This window comes from Apium graveolens, chromosome 7 (genome assembly GCF_009905375.1).
Source record: "Apium graveolens cultivar Ventura chromosome 7, ASM990537v1, whole genome shotgun sequence".
Classification (NCBI taxonomy): domain Eukaryota; kingdom Viridiplantae; phylum Streptophyta; class Magnoliopsida; order Apiales; family Apiaceae; genus Apium; species Apium graveolens.
In genome coordinates this window covers 271,371,653-271,385,166 of record NC_133653.1, presented here as the reverse complement: position 1 = coordinate 271,385,166, position 13,514 = coordinate 271,371,653, and the positions used below count along the sequence as shown (strand labels likewise).

The 13,514-nt window shown below is 36.6% G+C and overlaps 1 non-coding gene across 1 annotated transcript; it reads left to right on the top strand.

The window, feature by feature from the left end:
- Nucleotides 1-9,367: 9,367 nt before the first annotated feature.
- On the top strand, nucleotides 9,368-9,474 carry LOC141675328 (small nucleolar RNA R71). The gene has a single exon (XR_012555986.1). It is a non-coding gene; the product is annotated as a small nucleolar RNA R71 (small nucleolar RNA).
- The last annotated feature ends 4,040 nt before the right edge of the window (nucleotides 9,475-13,514 follow it).

Below are 13,514 nucleotides of genomic sequence, written 5' to 3'. Positions count from 1 at the left end.
TAATGCTGCTTTCCTATTTTTGTTAGCATTGATTATTGATGATGCATGGTAAATCCTTTATAAATACCAAGTGTAATCAGAATAGAATATCGCATGTTGGCATTGGGTGAAAACAGAACATTGCATGTTGCATTGAGTTGCTTATATCAACTCCCATGAGCTCATAACCCTATAAGCTTGTTCTTTGGAGACTAGAAATTAACTGCTAGCTAAAGCATGTTTATAATCCAATATCTTCTTCAACAAGACCTTGTTGTTTCACCTTTTATTCTTGAGGACTTTGTTATTACACCATGATATCAACATTTTTGTTTCTTATCCATGCAAGTTGTTGAGTTTCATTTTTACATCTTTTACAGTTGTTGATTAACTTCGTGTACTTGTGATAGGATGTAGAGAAGAAAGAACAAGAAATATTACATGAGATTTAGTATTGAATATAGAATAAAACTGAGTAAAATTCATATTATTATTTATCAGGCATGTTCGAGACATTTAATTTATTATCTCTCAAAATGATAAACTTAACTTATGTCTTTCTAACTTATTTGGATTTTCGGAATTCTTTCATAATAGGTTTCTAAACCCGCTCGTTTCCTATCATGGAAAATACTTTTGATATATTTTGAAATTTAGGCACAGTTTGTTTTGTGGTTTCTTTAAATATGTCACCTCTGTTTATGGTACTATCACTGTGTACTCCTAAATTAATATTACTCACTTGTAAAACATCAGAGTCACTGCTCACTAGCATAACAACAAACGAGTCATCACTAACTAGTATAAATTAAGTAAGCTGTTTGAAAGGACTAAGAAGATGGGAATACACTGGAGGCTTAGCTTAGAAGTCAGAAAGTAGATTATGGTTAAGTTTTGTTATAATCAGAATGTTAATTAGTCCACCCGAAATAATCAGGGTATATTAGATGTTAACTAGTGCTTAAACTTCCACTAACCTCTCAGTATCCAATGTATGTAGTACTCATGATCACATCAAACAAGAGGCTTAAGGATAATTAGAGTATGTATATTTGGCTAACTGGCTAATCCCTGCAAAATACAGCATGTATGTTCATCAGGGGAAATCAACATTAAAGTGTTTGACTTTGTTTTTGTTTCAGGTTTTGTTCTGCAACTTACAAATCACTACGAATTGCATGACCCGCTGATTATCCCTTATCCCGTAAGTTTATCTTACTTAAATAAAAAGCATTTCCTTTGGTTTTGGTTTAGATTTATTTATTCATATTTTGCCTTCCCCACTTGAGTTAGATCTAGAGAAATGTTAAGAGAGAAAGAAAACGTATAGATAAAATAGGGGGAGGAGATGAAAACTAATTGTGATCAGTTTAAAGCTTGAAAACTAATTGTGATCTACAACATGTTTTTGCTATGTTAAGTCTGCAGATTTGTGTTGATATCTTTGAAGAAACTGCATGTACAACAAATATTATTTATTCCAAATTTAATATATATTAAGAAATGTGAAGGGTTCGAGAACACATACTTCAAATGTTAAAAAAGAACTCTGCATAGATGTTATTATGATATCTATTAAGATAAAATTTTCAATTTTGTACAAGTTTTGCACAACTGTACGAAGATTGTGCAAAAGGTGTGTAAAATTGTGATGTTTTAATGATAATATTTTTCGTAACATTCCCCTCAATATTCCCATCCTCTTCCAGCTATTGATGTCCTCATCATGTTGTTGAACCTCCTCAAATGGAGGGCATACATGGGTTGACTATTATAATAAATGACATGATCCTTAACCTTCTTCTTAAATAATTTTTAGAATTTAGGCACCGTTTGTTCCTTGGTTTCTCTAAATATGTCACCTCTGTTTTATGTTATTATCACCGTGTACTACTAAAATGATACTACTCACTTGTAAAACATCAGAGTCACTACTCACTAGCATGACAACAAATGAGTCACTAACTAGTATAAATTAAGTAAGCTGTTTGAAAGGACTAAGAAGATGGGCATACAATGGATCCCAAATTTGTTTCTTAACTATAGGATATTAGGTAATCGACTATTACAGAAATAGTTGAAATCATTCTCAAGTAAGATTAAATCATTCCGGTTGATTATCAGCAAATTATTCATATACCAACTATTAACGAGGAAATATTGTGGATATCTTCTATGGGAGTAGAGTAAGTATTTCAAAATAATCCCATTCTTCCAAATAACATGTGGCAAGATAATAATGTTCATCTTATCAATATTTTCCGCAATATTATTGCATATATTCTTGATTTATTTCTTGATCAGTATGATCCTTTTATTAAAATTTTTTATTTGATATTAATAATCGCAGGAGAACTGGAAAGTGTTTGGTTATTTTACCTATTTTAATTTCAGTTGGTTCGATTATTTATATTATAAAAAATCAATCAGGACATCGCCTTACTTCATCCTACTTCCAGGTGACAAATATTACATATAATAAATTTGACATTGATTCTTCGAAAACTTTCCTATAATTTTACTATCTTCTCGATATCTCTAACCCCGATAATAGAAAGCAACTATACACACACAATTATGACGCCCCCAAACCCACCCTTTCGTGGATTTAGGTCGCCACGATATCAAACTTCGCGCACCAGTATTATTACAAACCACAACCAAATACATCATTCATCGTGGACGCCACTCCACAGATCTCAAGACCGAGTCTCTCGCACATACCTGCTTATTATATACATTCCAGATATCCTACTACAAGTCTGGGATAAATGATACAAGTCTGAAAATAGTATTAATACATTACTACAAGTCATAATATTTAGCTAAACGAATACTTCACGATTGTAATAAATAAGCTCTTATCTATCACAATGGCACTTGATTCAAGATTAATTGGTCGTTTTCCATCCCCGGTACATCAATGATGCGATCAACTACCACAGTGTACCATTCTTTTGCGAATCTTACGCTCACCCGATCACAGATCATCGTAAGGATGCCCAACACACACTTGCTAGCATAAAAAAAGGGTTAAACTCCTAACCCTCGGCTGCACTTGAGCTGAATAACATGTCTACATATCGAACTATCACAATAAATACCGTGGGTCAAATTCCATGTTTGTTCGTAATAAAACACATGCGAAAATACACGCAAGCGTACGCGGTCACAAGTAGTATAAGGTTTAAGTCAAGTTCATTCCAATAGAGACTGGTTTAGGTTAAGTTCAAATTATGCACTTATGCAACAATGTATGATTATCGTTCACATCTAAGACAAGTAACAAATTTGAGATGATTAACTACTTAAGAGATTATACTAGCATGCATTAATTAAGAGATTAAAAGTAAATTACTTATATGGGAATAAAACATGGGATTCTAACTTCATTAAAAACTTCATTCAAAGTTTATGTCTTTATCAATAGTATGCGATGGTGTTGATAACTAATCAGATAACACGAAATTAATACACGCTATCTTTCGATATACGTATACCCTACTACTAAGCATCCACAATCAAGATAGACGTTGAGTAGACACCAATTATGCTTAGACCCTATATGTCTATAAAATTTGAAAACATAATGGTTTAAGAATAAGCTATCTATTATGATTATATAGGGTGTCTAAGATGGATAAAATTACACTACGAATCATGCATGTCAATTCATACATAAACCTATACTAGCATGTCAAGTTCTAAACCTCTATATTCACTGCCGCTTCAATAGAGATTAAGAAACAATCTTAGATGTTAGCTACGCATCAAAGACGAATAAGCACAACCAAACTAGGAAATCATAAATTACCACACACTAAAGATTTAAACAATCAACTATTGAAATCCATAAATAAATCCGCTAGAACCCCATGACAATGATTAGTTCATGATCGAACACATCGTCACCATGGGTTCCAATGAAAACATGGTAATAAATAGGTTCAGAATACTACACAATAATATATAAAGTACTAGGGTTTAGAATAAGAACAAAACAAGCATCCAAAAGTATTGCCTAAATTGAAGAATACAAAAGAATGAACTAATTTTTGTTCTCCTTAGTCGTCTTGTGTGCTCTAGGTCTTCTTAAAATTCTCTCTGGCTTCCTTGTTCTTAAAAACGTCTTCTTTTCATTACATATAAGCCCCCGATTGACCTGGACTCTTTAAATCACCAAATCAGACTCGAATCAGGATTATGCAGCAAGTGTATGGTGCGGGCGCCGCGCCCGCGCTTGCTTACAAACATTATTGGCGCGGGTGCGCTCTATAAGGCGCAGGCGCGCCTTCTTTCTGTAGAATTTTCTACATTTTCTTGAATCTTTCTCTGATCTTCGTGTAAACTTTCGCAACTCCATTCCTGACCTCGTATCAATATATTATCATATGAAAAGCTCATTTCCTCCTCCGACTAATGCCTTGTAACAACTAAACACAAAACACATCAAAAATACCAAATACTTGAGTCCAAAATACCAACTTAAGCCGATATGAAGCGTTCCAAGTGGATATAAATTCCACTTATCATACCCCAAAACTTAAATCGATGATTGTCCTCAAGCATAAACAGACTCGACACTAAAAACACAATGAATGCATGAATGTAACTAATATGATAATGCAACGATCCCCTCAAAATAACCATAACCAATCAACAAGTAAATGTTGCTAAGAATGAAATAACTCTAAACAGAGTTCAACCAAATCCCACAAACCAACTTACAAGCCAGAAACGTGCGTGTGTGAAATGCTTAACAGATATACTCTCCATACTAGATCAATAATCATATCTTATTCCCAAAATAATCACAAGTTTATAAATAGAATAGACGTTAAACACATAATGACTCACAACACCTCATTTTTACTAGAGTTATACAAGGATTCATGCTATAATACTGAAACATAAACACAAAAATGCTTATTTGACCGTGCAAGGAATGAGGTCCCAAATGACTTATACAATAATACCCATGTAGTGAGTTTTAGGTTAGCGGATCCCAGACTATACAAGCCCTAGGTCACTAAACACGAAGTCCCCTAGAAATTATTAACTCGAGTATTAAAGAGCTCACTCTTGGTCAATTCTGCATAAACACATACTAGCACAATTTTTTTTCTTTTTTCTTTTCTCTTTTTCTCTTTTCTCTTTTTTTTCTTTTATTTCCATTTTTTTTAATGAATCTGAATGAGTGCATTTCGCTCCATCCTATTCAACCCTAGACTACTCATAAAAATATGAGCCGACTACTAGCCATTTGAAACCTAGCTTTATTCACAACTAGCAATGATATCCAAGATTTCCCCCTTGTTTAAAAAATCGGTGTTCCTATGTCATTACGAGAATACCAAAAATTCTAAACATAACCAAGTTATTCAATTCCAACAAACAAACAAGTATGATCATGATCTAGTTCAAAAGCAACCTATAAGACTTGTGAAAAAACTTTGTTTCTGGGCATGAAAATCAATTCATTAGGACTTAATCATCCCATTATTCGACCTCACTACACTCAAATTAACATCAACTAATCAATTAGAAATAACTCAACCTAAGGGATCTTGTTATATGCATGCAAATGCAACTAAATAGACTAACATACAAACATAAACAAATATGCAAACAACTATATGAACAATCATGCAAAAATACGAATGAACTACAACTAATCATGCAATATGAATCTATATGAACACAACACACACTACTAATCCTTACATTATCACCCCCAAAACTTATAATATTCAATGTCCTGATCGAAGGTATAATAAGGATATAAGGCATACCTAGTCGTCAGTAGGATCACCCTCCTCAGGTGGAGTATCAGGTGCGGGTACACAGAATCAACTCCAAATACAGGCCAATCGACCTCGACACTAGAGGCCCGGAAAGTAGTACACAAAGCCTGTGTCAAATCCGTAGCAAAATGACTATGAATGTCGTGCATCGCATCCATGCGCCTAGTCAATCTCATGTACTAAGCATCTCCAAGTCCAGAACTATCCCATGTCTGCTGTGCACGAGAAGATCTAGCGGCTCCACGAGAGGATCTAGTAGCTGCCTAACGTGCTTGAGAAGAACCCCCTGTATAAGTCTGATCAGCTGGTTAGCCACCCGGTAGATGATCATATGTATAACTCAGGCCATTCTCATCGGCTTTACCGCCTAACCACTCCTTCAGCTTCTGAATCGTCAAGCTATCAATGGGAGCACTCGGCATCTATAGTTGCTCATGCTCGGGCCACCTAACACCCACCGTAGTGCACAACCTCGTAATAATAGAGGCATGAAGTATCGACCCCGTGGTCCCTCCTCGCAGAAAACACAGCATACTCTGATGAATCACATAGCCGAGATCAATATATTCTTCATTCAAAATCGCCCACAGCAGAATAGCCCGATCCACAATAACCTCATGTGAATGCGAAGATGGCATGATATTAGCACACACAAACAGGTTCCAAGCCCTAGCATACATATTCATACACGAAGTAGGAAAATTAAGCGGCTCATTCGTGCCTGCCTTGTACTTCCACTCCGTGCTTGGAACACACAATTCTGCCACAATATAATCCAAATCCAAATCCTCCCTAGTTTTCTGCACCCAATCCTCAGCAATCAGAAGTCTCACAGGTTGATTGATAACCCGATGAATAGCTGTAGGACTATAATCAACAGTCAACCCACGAACCACAGATAACCCATTCTTGTCCTCGTTAGCATTTGCATAAAATTCCAGCACAATGCTCAACGAGACTGCAACGGGTATCTCACAGAAAGTCTGCCATCCCTTCTCAACAATCATCTCCAAAAACTTCCCATCCTTAAATATGGGTAAGAAACCCTTCTCATTCGCAATCGGTTTAGACATCAACCTGGTAAACTCTGCATGTGCCTCCGGAGAAGAATATATATTCGTCGTGCCTCCCACACTAGAATCCTCGGTAGACGAGGGATTAGTGCTACTACTACCCGTGGTTCTTGCTCTTTTGGGTGCCATAACAACAAGTGATAGAGAATTAGGTGTTTCTATTATGCAGGAGAAGCTAGGGTTTTGTGAGAATAGGAGATATATGTATATATGAAGATGTGATGTATATATATATAAGAGGTAAAGGGATGGGTGTGGGTTTAGAAGTGTTTAGGGTATAGAATTAGGGTAAATTTCGGGTTGGCCTTGGGTTGTAACTGATTTTTTTGTACTTTTCCCTTTTTTTTTCTTTTCCAGACAGGTCACGCGGGCGCGCTGCTATGGGGCGCGGGCGCGCCGTGCTTCTGAAAAAATTTCATTTTTTGATTTTTTTTTTGCTTTTTGTATATAAAGTTCTATACAACAAAGCATGGGTTGCCTCCCACGAAGTGCTTGTTTTACGTCTTTAGCTTGACGTGAAATTTCGAAATCAAGTTGTCGCAAGAACGACGCTCACCACCTCACGGTTCGCCGTATCACCATAATAATGCTTCAACCTTTGTCCATTTATTTTGAACGCTTGGTCCGGATGCGTATCAAAAATTTTCACAGCTCCATATGGAAACACAGTTTTGACAAATAACGGACCTGACCACCTCGACTTAAGCTTTCCTGGAAAAAGTCGGAGACGAGAGTTGAACAATAGAACTTGCTGACCAGGCACAAATGACTTGTGCACTAACCTCCTATCATGTCATATATTGACCTTCTCCTTATATACTTTATTGTTCTCATAAGCCTGTAGTCGGAACTCATCGAGTTCATTAAGTTGAAGCATTCTCTTCTCTCCAGCAGCTGCCATGTCCAGATTCAGCTTCTTCAAAGCCCAATACGCTTTATGTTCTAGCTCTGCAGGCAAATGACACGCCTTAACATACACCAACTAGAAAGGAGAAATGCCTAGAGGAGTCTTGAATGTTGTTCAATAGGCCCAAACAGCTTCATCGAGCTTCAACGACCAATCCTTCCTTGAAGGACTCACAACCTTCTCCAAGATTCGCTTGATCTCTCGGTTTGACACTTCGGCTTGCCCATTAGTTTGAGGATGGTAGGTTGTGGCCACACGATAATTCACATGATACTTTTCCATTAATGCAGTGAACTTGCGATTGTATAAATGCGATCCCTCATCACTGATTATGACCCTTGGAGTATTGAAATGTGTGAATATCTGCTTATGAAGAAAATTTATTACCACCTTAGCATCATTGGTTGGCAAAGATTTAACCTCAACCCTTTTAGACACATAATCCGCTGTCAGAAGAATATACTGATTATTACATGACGAGACAAATGGTCCCATGAAGTCGATTCCCCAAACATCGATAATCTCAACTTCAAGAAGAATATTGAGAGGCATATCGTCTCTCTTGGACATGGATATGGAGGTGGAGGATAGACATGTTTGTCTCTTATACTCCTTAGGAGGAGTGTTTTCAATAGCATTCTTTTTCGGTTCCACTTCGCCATCCTTCTGTGAAGCCATTTCAGCAGAATTTTCAATTTCTGGAAAAGGATAGGGCGCATGCGCGCTTGGTATGGGCGCGAGCGCGCCTGCCTTCTAGAAAAAAATTCCAGCTTCTTTGTTTTCCTGATTTTGGGGGCTCGCGACCTTTCCAAACCTCAGGGTGATTGCCTTAAGTTGTTCTTTGACTTCTCTCTTACCTGGATTAGCCCCTGTGTCACTTGGAAGAGTTCCTTGTGGTCGGTCCAATAAGGCGTTAGCAATCTGCCATATTTGATTCTCCAGAGTCTTGATCGAAACCGCTTGGCTTTTGCACATAAGCCTCAACTCCTCCAATCCAGATTTTTCATTAGAAAATGGACCAGGACCTCCATGAGATTGTTGTTGCATCCCCCTGTGGCTGAAACTGATGTCTTGGTGCAAACTGTTGCTGGAAATCAGGAGAATTGAATTGCTTGTTTCCAAACTGCCGGTAAGGCTGTTGCATTGCGTTCTGATTGTTACTCCAGCTGAAGTTCGGATGATTACGGTTGTTATGATGGTACGTGGCAGGAACTGGCTGCTGCAGCCTCTGAAATTTGCTCACAAACTGAGCTGATTCACAAGATATAGCACAATGCTCCGTCGCATGCACACCTGCACATAGCTCACAAACACTGACTATCTAATTAACTCCATAGTTGGCCAGATAATCGATTTTCATAGCTATCACCTTTAGATGAGCAGTGATAGCCGTAGCTGTATCCACCTCAAGAACTCCTGCTACCTTTTCCTGTGGCATTCTCTGGATTGGGTTCTGATATTCATTCGCAGCTATCATCTCGATCAGCTCATAAGCTTCCTCATAGTTTTTATCCCATAGAGCTCCGCCTGATGCTGCATCGAGCATAGGTCTCGAATGTGCTCCCAACCCATTATAAAAGCAAATTATCACCATCCAGTCGGGCATTCCATGATGAGGACGCTTTCTAAGCATCTCCCTATAGCGCTCCCAAGCTTTACATAGAGATTCACCCGATTGCTGTGCGAATTGAGTAAGAGCATTCCTGATTGCAGCTGTCTTTGCCATATGGAAGAATTTAGTAAGGAATTTCAGAGCAAGATCTTCCCAAGTAGCAATCGAACTAGCTGGTAGAGAGTGTAACCAGCCCTTAGCCTTATCCCTTAGAGAGAATGGGAAAAGCCTCAATTTCACAGCATCTTCAGAGACATTTTTGAACTTTAAAGTGTCACAGATCTCAATGAAGTCCCTAATATATATGTTAGGATCTTCTCTTGGAGCACCCCCAAACTGAATTGAGTTCTGGACCATCTGGATCATGCCATGCTTGATCTCGAAGGTATTAGTTGCGATAGCTAGCCTCACAATGCTAGATTGAATGTCATTGATATTTGGTTGAGAAAAATTCATCAACGCCTTCGTTGGTGCTGCTGGTTTTCCCATTTTAATGATCACTTCTTCTTCAACTTTCTCAATTTCTTCAAGAACTTCTTCTACCAAATCTTCAACTTCCTTATCTTCTTCAATTATTGACTTACGTGACTGAGAACGTGTTCGCATACATGCTCTCTAGAGTACCTGAAACACAACAAAGTTAACCGTAGTAAGTAAAATAATCTGAGTCAGTGAACTTTAACGACCACTGATGTCAAGCACATAAACTAAAAATTAACCCCGAGTTCCCGGTAGCGGCGCCAAAAACTTGTTCGCACTAAAACACACACGAAAATACACGCAAGCGTATGTGATCACAAGTAGTATAAGATTTAAGTCGAGTTCGTTCCGACAGAGACTGGTTTAGGTTAAGTTCAGATTATGCACTTATTCAACAATGTATGATTATCGTTCGCAGCTAAGACAAATAACAAGTTTGGTTTGATTAACTATTTAAGAGATTATACTAGCATGCATTAACTAAGAGATTAAAAAGTGATTTACTTGTATGAGAATAAAACACGGGATTCTAACTTCATTAAATACTTCATTCAAAGTTTATGCCTTTATCAATGGTATGCGATGGTGATGATAACTAATTAGATAACACGAATTAGTATACGCTATCTTTCGATATACGTATACCTTACTACTAAGCATCCACAGTCAAGATAGAAGTTAAGTAGACACCAATTATGTTTAGACCCTATATGTCTATAGAATTTAAAAGCATAACGGTTTAAGAACAAGTTATCTATTTTGATTACATAGGGTGTGTAAGATGGTTGAAATTACACTACGAATTATGCATGTCAATTCATACATAAATCTATGCTAGCATGATAATTTCTAAACCTCTATATTCACTGTCGCTTCAATAGAGATTAACAAACAATCTTAGATGTTAGCTACACATCAAAGATGAATAAGCACAACCAAACTAGGAAATCATAAATCACCACACACTAAAGATTTAGAACACTCAACTATTGAAATCCATTAATAAATCCGCTAGAACCCCATGACAACGATTAGTTCATGATCGAACACATAGTCACCATGGGTTCCAATGAAAATATGGTACTAAATAAGTTCAGAATACTACGACAGAATATATAAGTACTAGGGTTTAAAACAAATAAAAAACAAGCATCCAAAAGTATCGCCTAAATTGAAGAATACAAAAGTATGAAACTAGATCTTCTTCTCCTTAGCCATCTCGTGTGCTTTTGGTCTTCTCAATGTTCTCCCTGGCTTCCTTGTTATAAAAAACGTCTTCTTCTATTTATATATAGGCTCCTGGTTGACCTGGACTCTCACAATATCAGAATCGTACTAGAAACAAGATTCTGCAGGATTTGATGGGTGCGGGCCCACAGCTCTGTGGCGCGACGCGCTGGCTCTCTGACAACATGGTGCGACCGCCCTGCTTCAAGCACGGGCGCACTTGGATTCTGTTCTTTTTTCTGCATTTTCCTCCCTTGTACTCTATTCTTCGTTCGATCTACCGAAAACTCCATTCCTGACCTCTTATTAGCATAAAAAAATTGAAAAACTCCTTCTAACTAGTGCCTTACAATGACTTAACACACAAATACATTAAAAACACCACATACTTGAGTCTAAGACACCAATATGAAGCATTCCAAGTGGATATAAATTCCACTTATCAAGAGTCATATGAGATTTCTATCCATAGCGTGCTTATTTACTGAATGCGGCTTTAATGTCTATTTCATGATATTTTTTTCTACTAAGACATTGTGTGCATACTGGGATTATTATGTGTTAATGTTACCTAAAGTGAGAGTACTTGTACTTTCACTTTATGTTTCAGGATGTTATGTGAATGAGATTTACAATGTGTGGAGTACATGATATGTTTCATGCTTGAGAGACTTGGTGATTGAAAATATTTGATTTTGTGGGTATATCTTCTATAAACCCTCCCGAGACCTTACTCGTCCACTAGGCTATTTAGGGGTTTAAAGGCTTGTTGCATATGCCAAATGCAACCGTGATCACCTACGAAAGTGGTAATAGTAGTTTAGGACTTAGACTTTTTCTTTTATTCTTTGTCCGAGGACGTGCAAGATGCTATGTGTGGGGATGTGATAAGCGTGCAATTTATTCTAATATTATCCCTATATTTAAGTTATTTTGTATTGATTTGGATCTTTATTTAATAAACATTAATTTTTTATTGTAGGTATCAAGGAGATATAATAAAGGAAGCTTTGGAGTTTACAAAATTTGATTTAGAGTTTAATTTGATTAAAAATCGGATTTTATGGGCCAGCTGCGCAGTCTACACTGTTTGGGCCATATCTGGAGTTTTAGAAGTCCGATTCTGACGATTCAACAGCCCATGGAAAGCTTATGAGAAGAGTTTCAATTCAGAATTGTTCTTTAATTTATAATCCAGCCGAATCATCCCAGAATCAGAGCCCACAAGTTAACTACGAATTTCCACTTTCGCGGAATTCAATTCTAATTGGGAAATCTCCTCATATTTGCTTTAATTCATTAAAAAGATTTTTATTATATATTATTAGATTAGACCAGACCTAATATAGAGAGATAGGCAAGAGACAATTAGCCACACAAGGGAAAAGGAGAAGAAGCCATCAATAGAGAAGAATTCAGCCATTGGAGACATTTATTTGGCTTTGTTTTCTCTTATCTTTTTATATCTCTTCTTATGAATTTATGTCGGTTATCTTGGGATTATTTTGATACCTTGATTATGAACTAAATTTTATGAGTTGGGATTTTTATGAAACCCTAGTATGGGATTGTTAGTGTTTTGATAAGAATTATTATATGCAGTTTACAGTTTATTCATTCAAATGGATATCATGATACATATTTGCTATTGTCTGATTAACTCTAGTAGGTTAATGAGTTAATTATAATATTGAGAGGGTTATAGTTAACTGACACAATATTTGAATTGTGCATGCTTATATCTTTTGATTATAATATTGTTATGATATAGACATATATTGTGACCATGCATACCTTTGTGAATTGGTGTCTAAATAAATTCTGAAGAGTAAATTGGCATAGACATATGTTAGTTTATTTTATAGTAATTATACTGTAGTGATTTCGAGAGGAACCTACGACCATTGAATTCTAGCTAATGAGTTGTGATCTTGTTGTAGTGTTAAACTGCTTTATTACGACATGAACATATTAGGGGAAGTAATTATCTTAACTCGGTTTCTCGTATTTGAACATCCAACTCTCTTTGATAGAATATTAATAATTAGTTAATCTAGTTATTAAATAGTTTAATTAGATAAATCAAAAACATCATTCTTGTGTTCTATAACCCAATTATTGGATATTATTTGTGATTTGCACAAATATACAGTCCTTGAAGAACGATATATGGTATTCATTACTATATTACTTGTTTGCGATTGTGTACACTTACACATCAGTATTTTACGCAACAGGTAGCAAGGAAGTGTGAAAGCACTTGAACTGCATAGTTGATATCAGGCCTAGTGAGAGTAAGGTAAATCAATCGACCTGCAATTCTTCGATATTGAGTAGCTTGCTCAGCATATAGGACTGGAATGAGATTATCATGAAGAGAGTGATTTTGATCAACTGGTATCTTGGATGGTTTGGCTCCTAGAAGTCCAGTA